Raw genomic sequence first — 18,604 nt, 5'->3', positions numbered from 1 at the left:
GTAACTGTTTGTCACTCATTTCGCGTAGGGTATGGGTACGGGTAGGCCATGAGTCACCGGTGAGTAACCATTTGTCACTCATTTCGGGTAGGGTACGGGTACGGGTAGGCCGTGAGTCACTGGTGAGAAATCATTTGTCACTCATTTCGGGTAGGGTACGGGTAGGCCGTGAGTCACTGGTGAGTAACCATTTGTCACTCATTTCGGGTAGGGTACGGGTACGGGTAGGATACGGCTACCTGTACCCGGCCGGGTACGGGTACGGGTACCCATTTGCGACCCTGGTACGGCCGGGTACGGGTACGGGTAAGGAATCAAAACCCGTTTGCGACCTCTGACGAAGGTTCCCGGTTTCAGGAAGGGCATCCCCGGTGTCCCGAAGAGTTCAAAGTTTGTGCCGCTTCATAGTTCGACCCGTGGGGGGGGGGAGGCTGGGTCATGTAGCCCGCATGCCCAGCCACCTCGTACCAAAATCCACGCGACCACGGGGAAAGCGACACCGCAAACTGCAAATATACAGGCATTGTCGGGGTCAGGATCGCACCCACGACCTCCTGTACACCAGGTGAGATAGTTGACATCTCGCAGCGGCTGCCACCGACGGTGTGAGTTGGCCAATTGGTGCGGGGTGGCTCCTGGGCACCCGGCCCCTCCCCTCCCCCTCCAGCCCCCCCCCTCCCCCCCCGACCTTGCAGTTTATAGAATCCGAGTGAGATTACAGATGAAATGTCGACAATAGACAGATGTGTAGCGAGATTGGAGATATTTAGATGAAAGATACTCACGGAGTGAGATGAGAGAGATATTGACACGGAGATGGATGTGTGGCGGGATGAGAGATATTGTGACACAAAGATAGCGACGGAGTGAGATGAGAAAAACTGTTAGAGACGAGACAGCAACGTAGTGGGTTGAGAAGTGATGTGCATAAGAGATGTTGACCACCTTGCCTGGTGTACAGGAGGTCGTGGGTTCGATCCCGACCCTGACGCCTGCTGCTGTATATTTGGGGTTTGCGTGTCTCTCTCTCTCTCTCCGTGGTGAGATGTTGACTACCTCACCTGGTGTACAGGAAGTCGTGGGTTCGATCCCGACCCTGACGGCTGCTGCTGTATATTTGGAGTTTGCGTGTCTCTCTCTCTCTCACCGTGGTGAGATGTTAACTACCTCACCTGGTATTCGATGGGTAGGTCGCTATGTTGGGCCAAAGTGTGTCCCCGTACTCCCGCCTCTCAAAGGAGTCTGGCCAGTGTGGAAGAGTAGGCCAAGTACCCTCTCTAGAGCTCCCTCGAGTAGAATCCCTTCCACCAGCAGTGACATGAGCAAGCAAATTTATTTTTATTCTCACCACCATTATTATTGTTGTGATAATTCCATCGACACCGCCGTAGGACTGCGAGACACAGCGGGACTCTTGACCGCAATCCCACCGCTACGCTACCGCTCCCCACCACCCACCCTTCTACACCCCCCCCCCACTCCTCCAACCCACCCCCACGTCGCCGCCTCACCCTTCCGCTCACCTGTAGTGGGATCCAGCGGGCCGAAGTGCAGCGTGTAGCGCAGCACGTGGTGGTTGTTCCACACGTAGAGGGCGCCGTCACGCGGGTTGTACTGCACCGACGTGATGAACTGGAACGGGTTGGGGAACGGGATGGCGACGCGCGCATCCCGTCGCGAGTTGGTGTCGTACACGTAATCGATGCGGTCGCTCGTCCCCCCCCCACCCCTCCTCCTCCTGCGGTGCCGTTCGCCGCTCCGTCGCCGTCATCCTCGTAAGTGGAGCGCAGGACGTAGAGGACGCCGCACGCCATGAAGGCGTCGGAGGCCGAGCGCTTGTCGTAGGCCGTCTCAAAGGAGGCCTCGACGCGCAGCGTGTACGGGTTCAAGCGGCTCACCACCACGCGCCCCTCGTTCTGTTCCGTGGCGTAGATGACCCACAGGCCGTTCTCGTCGGCCGCCAGGTCCATGTCGGACTTGCCGCCCCAGCGGTAGGGCGACGTGTCGTAGTAGTTGGCGTTGGGGACGACCGCCTCGCCGCTCTTGACACGCGTGCCCAGGTCGAACTTGACGATTCTGCGCGTTCGCTCCTGCGAGGGGGAGGTCAGGTGAGCGTGTGTGTATGTGTGGCGGAGAGGTGGGTGTGTGTGTGAGGGAGAGGGGGTGGGGAGAGGGGGTGGGGAGAGGAAAGGTGAGAGTGAGAGGGGGGAGAGGAGAGTGGGAGTGTGTGCATGTGTGAGTGGGTGAAGGTGTGAGCGTGAAAGATCCGGGCGTGGTGGTGTTGGCCACAGCACCCCCTCGTACGCTGCGCCGGCCATCATAGGTGCTGCTCGCTAACAGCACTTGCCCCAACAGTGTGTTGAAGGCTTTACGGGGATCTTTGTCTTTGATGAGCACAAGTGAAGTGCGTGGGGCGCTCCTCACAGTGTGTGAGGGGGAGTGGAGGTGAAGGTGTGAAGGTGTTTGAGTGTCTGAGCGTGTGAGCGTGTGTGTGTATGTATGGCTGCTTTGGGTACGCGGTCCAGACCTCCCCAGAGACCCTGGCTGACAGAGGAGGTGTTCAAGATGGTTGAGAAAAAGCGACAGGCCCACTCTCATCGGCTACAGCATCCCACGTCAGAGAATGAGGAGGCTTACCGCAGCCTTTGCTCGTAGGTTCGGAGAGCCGTGAGGCGCTGCAATGATGGGTGGTGATTGCGGGTTGCTGAGGAAATGAGATCTGCCTCAATGGCCCGCGATCACAATTCGGTATTTAACTCCATCAAAAAGTAACCTACAGCGCCACACCTATTACCATCACTAGGGGAAAGAACGATGATCCAATCTCAGACCCCCAGGAACAGGTTTGCAGATTTGCTGAGCATTTCTGAGGTCCTGGGGGAGGGGGAATCCCTCAGCCTGGAAAACATCATGGCACAAAGTGCGGATGAGGCTGCGGTGCCTCATATATTGGAGGAGGAATTCACCCCCTGTGAGTGGCTGGCTGAGGTGCCATCCGTTGAGTAAGTACTGAAGGCGATCCAGAGTCTGAGACCAGGAAAGGCACAGATCATCTCCCAAGCGAAATGCTTAGGGAGGGTGGCGTTTGTGCACAGACTGCCCTATATGACATCATAACAACAGTCTGGACCACTGGACGGATTCCGCAGGATTGGAAGTATGCCCTGGTGGTCCCCCTTTTTCAGAAGGGGGACCGCACAGACTGTAACAACTACAGGAGCATCTCACTCCTCAGTGTGCCGGGAAAGGTCTTGGCAAGGATTATTCAACATCGCCTTGCTAGGCACGCTGAGGAGAGGCTTGCGGAGCCCCAATGTGGTTTCAGTAAAGGGCGGTCCTACACAGATGCCATATTTTCTGTCCGTCTACTACAGCAGAAGTGTAGGGAATTCCAACAAGACCTACATCTCTGCTTTATTGACCTGGTCAAGGCCTATGATACCATCAGTAGGCCTGGGCTCTGGGTTGTTCTTCGTGCTTTCGGAGTCCCTGACCCTCTGCTCACGCTCATTAAGGACCTTCATGATGGTGAGCTGGCCCGGGTAAAACTTAGTGGCCAGGAGTCAGAGCCATTCCCTGTACACCTTTGGGTGCGACAGGGATGTCCTCTGGCTCCAACATGATTTAGCATCTATTTCGACCACGTAGTTCGTGAAGCCTTCACTAGCTGTACCGGAGGAATTTCCATCTGGTACAGATACAATGGGAGGCTGATCGATGCCCGGGTGCGGTCAAGGGATAGACCCCTATTGGTCAACCATGTTATGTATGCCGATGCTCTGGTGATTGCTGCTCACTCAGAGGTTGGAGGCACTGCTGCTGAACCTGGAACTTGCCACTAAGAGGTGGGGCCTTATCATCAGCCCCACCAAAACTAAGCACCTGCCTGGGTATTTTGTACCATCGGACAATTCACTCCCACAACTCACAATCGGTGATGGGGCAGTAGTGGAGAGAGTGGAGAGTTTCCCATACCTGGGCAGTGTGCTCATGACCGGCTCCAGCTTAACAGCAGAGGTCTCACTCCAAATCAGTCGAGCGCCATTATCTTTTCATCGGCTGCGTTACGCTGTGTGGAAGCTACCTGGTCTCTCGCTCCGCATGAAGCTTCAGGTCTTCTCGGCCACGGTAATTTCCTCCCTTCTCTACGCTTGCGAAACGTGCACCCCCCTAATGGAGCATCTTCGCGGGTTAGAAACTTTTAGGCTCCCTATTGGTCAACCACGTTATGTATGCCGACGACCTGGCAATTGCAGCTCACCACACAAAATGAGAGCTCAACCAAGTGGCTTATCACGTGCCGACGTAACAGCAGCCAATCGCTCTAAACGTGCGTGGATTCTAAATCAGGCGGCCAACATCTCTCCGCCGCGCCGGGCACCGACCTTGTTGAAGAACACGGCTCCGTCGTACACCACGAAGCCCGTGCCGTCCACTCGGTGCGGCAGCTGGTAGTTGGTGAGCGGCAGCCCGGCCGCCATGTCCTGGAGAGAGGCATACTCCATGAGCCTCTTGGTGCGGTGGGGCGTCCACGGCATGAAGTACACCTTGCCGTCGGCACGCAGCGGGTCGCGGCACCACGAGCCGGCCTTCTGCTTCGCCTGCAGGAGGTGCAAGGCCTCGCCGACAAGGCGGACGCTGCCCGGGCAGGGGAAGACTGCCACGGGGAACGGGGGACAGACGAACGAACGGACGGACGGACGGTCGGGTCAAGCATCATTCGCGGCTGCTCCCTAGTCGATATACTATAAAAGGCCCACTGAGCTACGTAACTCTTTTGCAGAAGCAACCTCGCCGCACACAATGGCAGCTCAACGAAAGTGACTTATCACGTGGAAATGTACAGCGGTGTCCGAGTACTCGAAACACGCGACGTCGGTTCTAAACGCGGAGGGAAAAACTGGAGGACCCGGAGAGCACTCCACACGACCGCAGGGGAAGAACATGCAAGCTTCCAAGTACACAAGCCTCAGGGTTGGGATCGAACCCACGACCTCCTGCGTACCAGGCGAGGTAGTTAACATCTCCTAGCCACCGTGATGATGATGAGAGAGAGACACGCAAACTCCCAATATACAGCAGGCGTCAGGGTCGGGATGGAACCCATGACCTCCTGTATAGCAGGCGAGGTAGTTAACATCTCCTAGCCATCGTGATGATGATGAGAGAGAGACACGCAAACTCCAAATATACAGCAGCAGGCGTCAGGGTCGGGATCGAACCCACGACCTCCTGTATAGCAGGCGAGGTAGTTAACATCTCGCCACCGTTTGCATGCGTGTGTAATAGAGGTCGTTGAAGCGACTTCTGGAATCCGGTCTTTATTCACTTTTCATTACAGCACTTCCTTCACGCTGCTGACAGGCAGCGTGAGAGGGATAGAGAGAGAGAGACGCACTGCCACGTGGCAGCCTGGACCACGTGGCAGCCTGGACCACGTGGCAGCCTGGACCATGTGGCAGCCTGGACCACGTGGCAGCCTGGACCCCCGTTCTCGCGTGGCCTCCTCCTCCGTTCGTTACAGTTCTGACCACGTGTTGCTCGTCTCCACCCCTATTTAATACCCGGGTCACGTGGTACGTTTCTACCAATCCTGGTTAGCCTCTATGGAATATTCCAGACTCCATCGTAGGCTCCCGGGACCACGCCCCTGACTCGTCCCCCCATTGGCTGTGGCCAAAGTCAGCAGAACCAATCATCTACCTACAGCTGTCACCTTCCCATCACGTCAGGGCCACGCCCCTAGGCTTCCCCCCATTGGCTGTGGACCAGGACCGGTAGAGCCAATCATCGTGACGAGTTGTAATCCGTCAACGACCCGGATATAACCTCACGTGACACGTGTACTGATGGGTGTGTGTCAACATAGGTGCCGTCTGTGTCGCAGCAGAGCCTGACGAAGCCGAATGTCCACAGGGAACGATCGCGATTCTTAAACACACACGTGGCATGTGCATCGGGGGCTTACTGTGTGTGGCATAAATCGACAGATTCATCGTCGCACGTCGGTTAAACACTTGGCTGAAATGAAAGCGTCGTGAACACAGGCCATTCAGCTTTTGCACAGAAACAGCGGGCATGCAGAGGATTGTGGGGTTTCCCAGGATGCGCTGAGGCCGAGCCTAAACGAATTTCAACCGAAGGTGTTGTTACTGGGATTGCCGCAAAATATTTTTTCACGATACGACATCAAATTTCACAATAGGACGATTTTCCAATAACGTTGTAGTACTCGTATTTAGCGTGTTAGTTCTATTGTAATCAATGCAGTCTATAAGGCTCATGAACGCACAGCGCTGACAGTTACGCCAAAAATGCGGTCAACAATTACACGAAACAAGGCAATGACGATGTCACGTAATCGCCATGCTGTCAATTAACGCCGAAAACTGTTAGGAAAGCGTTGATTCGATTTCATAATAAATATTTATTTACAACCTGCATAACTTTTGGTGAGCGCACACAATTGAATTCTTTGGTTTTATCAGCTGTGTCTCAAGCTAAGCGTGGTACATATGTTTGTGTGTTTCGTAATCACACCGAATATCTTCCAGTCCGCAGGTGCAAACAAAAAAATGTACGGGTCAGTGGTGGACTGCAAGCGATTAGCACGCTGAGCTTTGAACCCGGTAACCCGAGTTAAATTCGTGCTCACGCCCAACATCAGTGGCGATTGTTTAAACCCGTCATGGGCCTCCCCTCGGTTGCCTGATGCAGTGCGTAAACATCGCTAGCACTGGGGAGACAAAGACGGCCGGGCGTGGTGCTGGCCACTCACACCCCCTCATGTGCCGTACCAGCCTTCATCGGTGCTTGCCCCGACAGCCTGTCAAAGGGCGTTACGGGGGGGCGATCTTTGCCCGCGTGTGCGTCCGTGCGTGTGTGTGCGTGTGTGCGTGCGTGTGTGCGTGCGTGTGCGTGCATGTGCGTGCGTGTGTGTGCGTGTGCGTGTGCGCGCTCCGCAAGTACTCACTGTAGGGGACGCACTTGTACCAAACCTCCAGGTACTTGTACGTCCCGGGACAGGGGTCCACAAACAGCTCGTTGCCAGCGACGACGTGGCACCACGTCCTGTTGTTGCACCTGCGGGGGGGGGCAGGGGGAGCGGAGCGGCGTAGAGAGGAAGAGGAGGGGGGTAACGAGCACGCGCGTTAACCCCCCCCGCCCACACAAAACAAAAGACAAAGATCCCCCGTGTAGCCTGTAACAGACTGTTGGGGCAAGTGCTGTTAGCCAGCACCTATGAAGGCCAGCACGGCACACGAGGGGTGGGTGGCCAACACCACGCCCTTTGTCTCCCTAGTGGCGATGTTTACACATTGCACCAAGGCTGAGTCGACCTAGGAGAGGCCCGGGACCATTTCAGATAATCGTCACTGGTGCTGGCCGTGAGCGGGAATTGAACCCAGTTCGCCAGGTTCATAGCGCAGCGCGCTAACCGCTACACTGCCGCTCCCTCCACACACACAGACACACACACACAGACACACACACACACACACACACACACAGACACACACACACAGACACACACACACAGACAGACACACACAGACACACACACAGACAGACACACACACAGACACACACACAGACGCACACACAGACACACACACAGACACAAACAAAGATCCCCCGTATAGCCTTAACAGACTGTAGGGGCAAGTGCTGTTAGCGAGCACCTATGAAGGCCGGCACGGCACACGAGGGGGTGGGTGGCCAGCACCACGCCCGACCGCCTTTGTCTCCCCAGTGGCGATGTTTACACACCGCACCAGGTACTCATTTCAGGCTGAGTCGACCTAGGGGAGGCCCAGGACCGGTTCAGATAATCGTCACTGGTGTTGGCCGTGAGCGGGAATCGAACCCGGGTCGCCAGGTTCATAGCGCGGCGTAGCGCTAACCACTATGTTACCGCGGGCAGGGATAGACGGTGGCTGAGTGGGTTAGCGCACTGTGACACGTAGCCGGTGCCCCGAGTTTGTACGTGTGCATGCTGTGTTGGAGGTATGTACGTGTATGTATGCGAGTCTATGGGTCTCTGAGGCTGTGGGTGTCTGTGTGAGTCTATGGGTCTCTATCCGAGTCTGTGGGTCTCTATGTATGTATGGAGACTTTCTTTTGCACCGTTTGTAGCCAGAGAAAAATCCATGCGACCACAGGGAGAGGCTGTGCCTGCCCTTACTGTGCCAACTACACGACCACTCCCACACACACACACGCTCACGCGCGCGCACACACACACACACACGCACACGCTCGCGCGCGTGCGCACACACACACGCACACACGCGCTCACGACATTCGTGCGTGCGCACACACACACACGCATACACACGCTCGCGCGCGTGCGTGCACACACACACACGCACACACACACACACGCTCGCGCGCGTGCACACACACACACACACGCTCACGCGCGCGCGTGCACACACACACACGCACACACACACACACGCTCGCGCGCGTGCACACACACACGCACACGACACTCGCGCATGCACACACACACACACGCTCACACGTGCACACACACACACGCTCGCGCACACACACGCACACACGCTCACACGCGTGCGTGCACACACACCACGCACACGACACTCGCGCATGCACACACACACACGCTCACGACACTGGCGCCCACCTCCGAGCCACGATGTGGAAGCTCTCGACCTGCAAGCAGGCCGTGTTCTGCATCTTGGCCGCCTCGGACTCGCAGATCTGTCCGTCGGTGCGGCCGTAGAAGGCCGAGCTGACGGCGATGACGTAGCTGCCCGGGCAGCGCAGGTCGACGGGGCGACCCTCGCACGACAGCTCCCGCCGCACCGGGAACTCGGAGCCTGCGACGGACAGGACGGACGGGCGGAGGTGGACAAGGTCAAGAGGTCGTTATCGTGTGTGTATAGGTCAGTCTGTGTGTGTGTAGGTCTGTTTAGGTGTGTGTAGGTGTGTGTAGGTCTGTGTCAGAGGACGCAAACGGGTTTTGATTCCTTACCCGTACCCGGCCACACCAGGGTCGCAATCGGGTACCCGATACCCGTACCCGGCTGTACCCGTACCCGGCCGCACCAGGGTCGCAAACGGGTACCCGTACCCTACCCGTACCCGGCCGGGTACGGGTAGGGTACGGGTACGGGTACCCGATTGCGACCTCTGGGATGAAGCCATGTTGCAGGCGCGGGTGGGTTGATTCTAGGAACTTGAATTGTGAGAAGAGACAAGACGTTGGGAAATGAGTGACAAACGGTGACTCACCAGTGACTCACGGCCTACCCGTACCCGGCCGCACCAGGGTCGCAAACGGGTACCCGTACCCGGCCGGGTACGGGTAGCCGGGTATCGGGTAGGGTACGGGTATCGGGTACCCGGTTGCGACCTCTGGGACAAGGTCAAGAGGTCGTTATCGTCATCATCATCATTGTTATTATGATTGGCCGCTTACCCAAGCAAACGCCTCAGAGTCTCAAGGGTTATTGTCCAGGAGGGTCCTGCCAGGGTTTCACCGTAGTGGCCGATGTTGCTACCGCTGCTGCTGCTGCTGCTGTGTGGTGGAATCCAATTTTTCAGTTTGTGTTTCGTTTGTTGTCCTTCCCCCACAACTCCGATGAGCACGGTGGGCTACGTACGGTGCCAAAGACGTCTAAAGTACGCACGTGCTTTGGAAACAACAACAACAACACACTCCATGCAGAAAGGTGCCCAAGTCGGGATTTGAACCCAGGCGCTGCTTGCTGTGATGCACAAGTGTCACCGGGGATTTCCAGGATGTCCAATGGGATGAGCACCCAAACACCCCCATTGCAATCCAACAATAGCAACGATTTCAACTTGTAGCGCTCTGCACGGCTATCGCTCGCCCTGCCAGAGAGAGAACGAGCTATACAGCTCTACGATGTGGCTTATCGTGTGGACATTTATAGCAGCCAAATACTCTAAAACGCACGTTGATTCTAAATGTCCAGCGAACACCCGGAGGACCTGGAGAAAAATCCACGTGACCATGGGGGGAACAGGCAAACTCCAAATATACGGCAGGCATCAGGAGTCGGGATCGAACCCACGGCCTCCTGTAGACCAGGCGAGGTTGTTAACATCTCACCACGGAGAGAGAGAGAGACACGCAAACCCCAAATATACAGCAGCAGGTGTCCGGGTCGGGATCGAACCCACAACCTCCTGTATACCAGGCGAGGTGGTCAACATCTCACCGCCACGGCGCCCCTCTCTTATGCACATCACTTCTCAATTCACTACGTTGTTGTCTCGTCTCTATCAGTTTTTTTTTCTCATCTCACTCCGTCGCTATCTTTGCAGGAGGTTCATGGGTTCAATCCTGACCGTGATGCCTGCTGTAGACATGAAGTTTGCATGTCTCCCTCCCCGTGGTCGCGTTCGTTTTTCTCCGGGTCCTCCGGTTTATGTCTCGCGACGATGACGACGATGATGATGAAAGTATTTGGCCACTACTATAAATGTGCACGTGCCAATAAGCCACTTTGTGGAGCTATAACTGTGATCACCAGGTCGCTTCTGACAAAGAGCTATAATATATAATAAAAATCTCAGTGGGCGCCTTAACTGGTTCAATAAACTATGGGAAACTCATTTGCCAGTAAAAATATGATAATTGGTTTTTACCCTTCTATCTGGCAACAAAACTGACACCTTTTTACAAGGAGTCATGTTTGCATAGACCACAATACCTGCAGTCATAATGCAAACAAAAAACATAACTCTGATAATGTGCACTGTCCTTGAGGTTGATTGGTCCACACCCGAGACAGCTTTCCTTAGAGCCTAGTCTCACATGGGTTGGACCAGATGACGCCAAAAGTTTTTAAAAACAAGACAGAGCCTCGTACCGGTTGCGCGAGGCCAACCGCTTGCGCCAGCAGCAGCAGCAGCAGCTGCGCTTGAAGCAGTCTCCAGCTGGCCATCGTGAACCCACGCGCGATGTCGGCAGCAGGAGACGGAGGAGTCGGGCAGAGTGACCTCTGAACCGCTGACCTCTGACCCCTCCGGCGAGGACTTTCTCCAAGGCGTTGCTGGAGACGGTGAAGTCGTTTTAGTCTCAGTACTTGGTCAGGTGAATGCTGTGGTGGAGACGGAGAGAGTGTGGTCGTCATTAGTGTTACAGTGGACGTCACTGTTGCATCATCATCATCATCCATTACACCTGTCACGATGGTCCTGACTCCGATGAGCACTCCTTGGCTACGTACGGTGCAAAATAAGTTAGCAAACATGAGCACATGTGTAGAGGTGTAATTGCGCATGGCTACGAATGTTGAGGTGTGATTATGCATGGCCACGGATGGCCAACAAACACAAGGGGCGGGGTTACGGCCGTACACAAGGGTGGCGCTAGCACCGACGTCCGCATGTGTATCCCCCACGGGCCCCCCTCGGGGGCGAGTCCTATAAAAGGTGATGAGCTCGAGGGCTCGAGGTCGGGACTCAGCTTTAACCAGAGAAGACGGAAGACCAGCTAGTGTAGGCCCCAGAGCTCCCCTGGCTCGCTGTCCTTATAAGGGCCGACCAGGGCAAGCCGGTGGCGTGGCCCCGAGAGCCCAGACGAAGCTGGTCTGGTGACTCAGGGAGCCGGGATCCCAGCTTAACCAAGCTGGGACAGATAGCCTCCCTTAGTCCCGTAGTGGAGGAATTGGTATAGGTTAGAGGGGTTAGCTGTCGAGAATCCCTGTAGCCAAGTGACCTGTACAACTGTGTTGGTGTAATAAATAAGTGTGCCTCCGATCCTGTCGTCAAGCCTCCATATATACTTACTACATCTGGGGTCAGAAGTAAACGTCCAACGATGGACACACGAGGGACGACACGTACCAGGGAGTCGGAGATGGAAGACGCCGCGGCCGATTCTCCACCAGTGATGGCCGGGGTCGAATCGGAGCAGCCGGGGCCGAGTACGCCCGCGCCGCTACGACAGGAGGAGGGGGATGCGTCGGCCGAGAGACTCCGGCTGGCCCACTCCCGCCTGGCGGACCTGCTCTACGCCGCGGCCGCCGCGTTGGAGGAGATCACGCGGCTGGGGGCTGGAGGAGCAGCGCGGGTCGACGACGGCAGCCGGCGCGGGGCGACGTTTCCCGCCACCCCGACGCGGCTCGCGGTCAAATTTCCCGCCATCTCTACAGTACGAGCGGAGGGCGGGGCCGGCCCGCGTCACGTGTCTGCTGAGCGCCAAGCACAAGCCGTGACATCATCAACGCCGGCCGGCGCGTCAACATCAGAGCGACCGGCGATGCCATGTGCACGGCCCGCCCACACTGTATCATCGGCGGGGAGCGACGGAGAGCGTTCTGCGGCCACGGACGCCGCCTTACAACAGCGTCTGCCGCCTCTTAAAGAATTTGTCGGCGCTGACGGAGACTGGGGCGGCTTCAAGAGGCGGTTCATCGCTCATCAAGAGATGGCGAACTGGTCGGACGCCGAGGCTCTACGCGCGCTGCCAGCGATGCTGGACAACGACGCCCTGGCTACCCTCACCTCGGCGCCGAGGGAAAAGCGCGCCACTCTACACCTGGCGTTGCAGCTGCTGTCAGCCGTCTATGGGCCGCCTTCGGACTGCAGGCAGCTGTTCCACGATCGGAGTCGGGGCGCCAACGAGTCACCCCTGGCCTTCCGGACGGCTCTCCTGGCTCTGGCAAAGGCTGCTTTCCCAAGGATGGACGAGGAAGGAGTGGATGCCATGGTGGCTGAGAAGCTGCTGCTACTCGCTGACGAGCTGGACGTCAACGTCCTGGCTCAGGACGACGCGGAGATGTCGTCCCTGCTGGTCGCGCGCCACATCCACGGGGGCTTGCGGTCCCTGCGTCGGAAGGCGGCAAAGGGGGCGGCCGGCCATGCCATGGCGACCACCGCCCTCCCATCGGAGGAGGTCTGCGGGGTGGAGCGGCGAGGGGAATGGAGATCGGCGGCACCGCAGGCTCGGAATGGACCGAGCCGCCAGGAGCAGCCCAGGTCATCTGGGGCGCTCACACGCTGCTACAACTGTGGCCTGCAAGGCCACGTTGCGTCTGGATGCCGGGCTCCCCGTCAGCGCGGGGCGACACCTCGTCAGGACGCCACGCCGTCTCCTCCCAAGCTCCAGCAGAGAAATACGGCGAGTCGCGGCACCTCACACGTTTGGCCCACGCACACATCCGACACACACTCACGCGCTCAACTAAACAGGGCTCCAAATTCCCCGTCCGTCGCGCGCGATTGTTCGGTAATGCGGCGAGCGCTCCAACCGGGTCAGTGGTCGGAGCTCGCCCATCGTGTCGTTGCTGCGTCGGCGGGATCATCTGTCGTGGTCGGTCACATTGATGGGGTAGAGGTGCGGATTTTAATTGACACAGGGGCATCGGCGACCATTATATCTGATTTAATTTATAACATCCTTCCCGTTCAAAGTCGTCCCTTGCTCCCTGTTGACGTGCCGTGCTATGCCGCTAACGGAGGCTCTCTGGGCATTATTGGCCAAATCCGCGCCACTATCTGCATTGGGGACATTAAATTATCCGGCCCTGTTTTGGTTTCCTCCTCACTCGCGGTTCCGTGCCTGTTGGGGACGGATTTTCTGGCCAAAATGCCCATCCGTATCCTTATTGACCAAGGGTGCATTGAGCTCCCATCGGGCCGACGCGTTACATTTCTGTCTTCCCCCACCACGGAGCGTCGGGCGTTTGCCACCGTGCAGGCGCTCGTCACAAAAACTGTGCGCGTGCCTCCGGGGGCTCAGATGCTCGTCCCTCTTAGGTTGCGTCGGTCGTTTGATGCAGGGGTTGCGGATCGGGGGGTCTTGTTGGGTCCATCTCGGGCCGGGGTCAATGGACCCGATTTGCTCGCGGCTCAGACTATGGTGAGAGGGGATGGGGACCCCTTCATTGCAGTCCTTAATGTGGGATCGCGAACGGCCGTGGTTCCTCAAGGGACCGTGCTTGCACACGCAACGCCGGTGCCCTATGAGGAACCACTCGTGGGTCAGGTATCCACCGATCCTCCGTCGCGACCGCATTCGGACTCTGATGACGGATGGCTGGATGCGCTTTGCGCGGGTTCAGTGGACCTGTCTGACTCGCAGCGCGCGCAGCTGCGAGTTCTCCTGAGCGAATTTGCTGACGTTTTTAGTCAACACAAATTTGATATTGGTTGTACAAAATTGCTGCGACACCATATTGACACGGGTGACAGCGCGCCGATCCGCCAAAATCCCTTTCGGTTGAGTCCCGCCGAAAAGGATCATGTCAAATCGGCTGTTGATGACATGCTAGCCGCCGATATCATTTCCCCTTCCACCAGCCCGTGGGGCGCGCCGATCGTTTTGGTGAAAAAACACGACGGCTCACTGAGATTTTGTGTTGACTTTCGGCGTCTCAACAAAATCTCTGTGGCAGATGCGTACCCGCTTCCTCGGATGGATGAGTCGCTCGACGCCTTGGCCGGTGCGCGATTCTTTTCCACCCTTGATTTGCTATCTGGATTCTGGCAGCTTCCTCTGGATGACGAATCGAAACCTAAGACTGCTTTTCGTACACCGCAGGGCCTCTTCCAATTTAACCGTTTGCCGATGGGTTTACATTCTGCGCCGGCAACTTTTCAGCGGTTAATGGAATTGGTCTTGGCAGGTTTGCAATGGGATTCGTGTTTGATTTACTTAGACGATGTCATCGTCTTTAGCAAATCCTTCGAGGAACACCTCCAGAGGTTGCGTGCTGTTTTTCTCAAAATGCGGGCTGCCAATTTGAAATTTAAACCACAGAAGTGCCATTTACTCCGCGAATCGGTGCGATATTTGGGTCACATTGTTGGGCGCTCGGGGATATCCACTGATCCCGCCAAAACGGAATGCGTCAGCTCCTGGCCGACTCCCACCTCTGTGGGAGAGGTCAGGAGTTTCATTGGGTTCGCGTCGTATTATCGGCGATTTGTGGCTGACTTCGCTACGATTGCGAAACCATTGCATGCCTTGACGTCCAAGGGAGTCAGGTTTCATTGGGGGCCGGAGGAGGAGGCTGCTTTTCGCGCCCTCAGAAATGCTTTGGTGGGAGCTCCGCCGTTGAATTACCCGGATTTTTCACAACCCTTCTTGCTCGATACTGACGCAAGTAACACGGGCATCGGGGGTGTGCTGTCCCAGCTCATCGGGGGCGTAGAGCATGTGGTGGCTTACGGTAGTCGGGTACTGTCTCCAGCCGAACAGCGGTACTGCGTTACCCGTCGGGAATTATTGGCCATTGTTTATTTCATTCAGCAGTACCGCCCGTATCTGTACGGTCGGCGGTTCACCGTCCGTACAGATCATGCGGCCCTACAGTACGCCCTGCGGGTTCAACAACCATCGGGCCAGTTGTCTCGATGGTTGGAGATCCTCCAAGACTATGACTTTGTCACCACATATCGTAAGGGTGTCCGCCACACGAACGCTGACGCCCTGTCACGATTGCCACCCACTTCGGAGTGCGCGTGCCTGTTGGGTTCGGGGCGTTGTAGGCCCCCGAACGTCACCACCGATTCGGTCCTCGTGGCCGCTACCGATGCGCCTTCGGCTTCGGGTCCTATCGAGCAAGAAGGGAGGGATTCGTTGCTGGGGTTGCCGGTCGCGGAATGGGGACGCCTCCAAATGGAGGACACCTCCCTCCTCGCTTTGCGCCGTCGCGTCGGGGGGGCTGGTCAGGGGGTGGAAAACGTTGACTCGTGGGGGTTGTTCCAGGGTCTTTTGATGCACTGGGATGGAAAAACCCGGCGCCAGCGGCTTGTGGTGCCTGCTGCTTTAAGGGGTAAGGTGGTATGGGCTGTTCATGAGCGGCTTCTGCACTTGGGGGTTCACAAGACCTTTGCCACGCTCCAGCTGGATTTCTTCTGGCCGGGCATGGAAAAGGACGTGGGGGATCTCTTGGGGTCATGCACGCAATGCGCGCAGAGGAAGCCGCCTGCGAGGGGGTCCAACCCTCCGCTGCAGTCCATAAAAGTTTCCCGGGTTAACGAGCTCGTCGCTCTGGACATACTTGGGCCATTTCCCGCTACGCCCAGGGGCAATAGGTATTTACTAACGGGGGTTGAATACTTCACGAGATGGCCTATGGCCTGGCCCCTGGCGAACCAGTCGGCAGCAGCCATCGCGGAGGCCTTTGTCCAGGGCTATGTCCTCGACAAAGGTGCTCCGGAACGGCTGCTTACTGACCAGGGTAGGAATTTTTCTGGTAAACTCCTACGTGAGGTGTGCGACCTCTTGGGTACGGAGAAGGTTCGGACCTCTCCGTATCACCCACAAACTGACGGGATGGTGGAACGGCTGCATCGGACCATCACGTCCATGCTGTCCCAGCAGGTGTCGGTATCCCAGACGGATTGGGACCTCCGCATAGCCGGTGTGTTGCAGGCCTACAGAATGGCTCCTCATGCGGCCACCGGATTTTCCCCTTTCTTTTTAATGTATGGGCGCGAAGTTAACCCCCCTGTGGCGACCCAGCTGAAGCTCTCGGCGCTCCCGGCGAAGTCTAACTTGTCCGAACACATTAAATTTAACATCGCTAAATTGTCTGAGGCGCGGGAAGCGGCCGTGCAAAATTCTGAACTCCGCCAGAAGGCGAACGAGAGGCTTCGGTTGGGGCGGGTGCAGGTGGTCAAATGGGAACCAGGGGACAGGGCGTGGTTGCACTGTCCTCAGGTGCCGCTGGCAACCTCGTCGAAATTGGTACGGCCGTGGCGGGGGCCAGTGGAGGTCGTGCAGGTTTTGCGGCCGCAATGTGTTCGCGTCAAATGGGGGAGGCGCCGGTGGTATGTGCACCCCTCAAGGTTAAAACCATTTGTCGCGCCGCCCCGTGGTTCACACACACACACGCATGGCCAAACGTGTGAGGGTGTCGCCGACTCCCCGTCGTCGCTGCACTCGCCTAACCTGACGCCAACTGTTCCGTCCCCAGGTGAAACAGGAGTGACGGGTCCACACCCACCAACCCCTCCCGGAGGGGTCGGGGGTCACTCGGCAGCGACGCCTGACTCTCTTGCACCCGGACCGTCAACAACCGTCACTGAGCGTGCCAGGACGGGCCCTTGTGACGGGCCCGCCGCGCGGACGCGCGCCAAAACGCGCAGACTATTGTGAGGTCGGCCGTTGGGGGGCCTTGCGGACAATGGGAGGGGTGGCGTCCGGAGTGTGTGTATATATGTTGGTTTTGGGGTATTTATTCGGGGGGGTGCGTCGGGTTATTTTTTTTCTCTCTCTCTCTCTCTCTCTTCCTGTTGTTGTTCTTGTTAAGGTTCTCTTGTTCTTGTTAAAATTACGCGAGGCACACACACGGGGTTTTTGTGAGGGATGCACCTTTATTCTGATTTTTTTTGCAGCCAGGGACGGCTGCGAGCTGTACAGGGGGGGGTGATGTAGAGGTGTAATTGCGCATGGCTACGAATGTTGAGGTGTGATTATGCATGGCCACGGATGGCCAACAAACACAAGGGGCGGGGTTACGGCCGTACACAAGGGTGGCGCTAGCACCGACGTCCGCATGTGTATCCCCCACGGGCCCCCCCTCGGGGGCGAGTCCTATAAAAGGTGATGAGCTCGAGGGCTCGAGGTCGGGACTCAGCTTTAACCAGAGAAGACGGAAGACCAGCTAGTGTAGGCCCCAGAGCTCCCCTGGCTCGCTGTCCTTATAAGGGCCGACCAGGGCAAGCCGGTGGCGTGGCCCCGAGAGCCCAGACGAAGCTGGTCTGGTGACTCAGGGAGCCGGGATCCCAGCTTAACCAAGCTGGGACAGATAGCCTCCCTAGTCCCGTAGTGGAGGAATTGGTATAGGTTAGAGGGGTTAGCTGTCGAGAATCCCTGTAGCCAAGTGACCTGTACAACTGTGTTGGTGTAATAAATAAGTGTGCCTCCGATCCTGTCGTCAAGCCTCCATATATACTTACTACACATGCATACCTACTCCGGTCTACTACCAGCGACAAAATAATTCCTTGAAAAATCAAGTCAGCCACGGGGGAGAAAGTCCAGGCATAAGTGGGTTATCGCGCCTTCAGGCGATGTAGAGACGGGCAAGAAACCAACTTGCTGTGAGGTCACTTGTGAAAAAGAGCCACAGACACTCAGTGGGCCCTGAGCTTGGTAATATAAAAGTGTAGTTGAGTTATATTCTTGGTTCTTTCGGTAAAGTCACGTCCATAGAAATGTTTAATTAAAAAGATAACAAATTGAAAATGATAAAAGCAAAAAACCCACAATGATGACCACGTGGAAACGTCGAGCATCCAAATAGTCTCCAAACGCGCGACGTTGATTCTATAAATGTGGAGAAAATTTCACGCGACCACGGAGAGAGACACCGCAAAACTCCAAACAGACAGTAGAAGCGTCAGGGTTGGGATAGAACCCACGACCTCCTGCGTATCAGGCGAGGTAGTTAACATCTCCTAGCAAACCATGATGATGAGAGAGACACGCAGCCTCACGGCTGTCAATGTACTCAACAGGCTGCAGAGAGAGCACTGCTGTTGTGCACAGGAGCACTTCTCTGGCTCCGAAGTCTAAAGTCGCCTGCCTTTCTCCGGGCCGCATTGGCCAGCGACGTGAAGCGGGGGTCAAGCAAATCTCCCCTGGATT

Source organism: Callorhinchus milii, unplaced genomic scaffold (genome assembly GCF_018977255.1).
Source record: "Callorhinchus milii isolate IMCB2004 unplaced genomic scaffold, IMCB_Cmil_1.0 Scaffold192, whole genome shotgun sequence".
Lineage (NCBI taxonomy): Eukaryota > Metazoa > Chordata > Chondrichthyes > Chimaeriformes > Callorhinchidae > Callorhinchus > Callorhinchus milii.
This window is presented reverse-complemented; position numbering follows the sequence as displayed.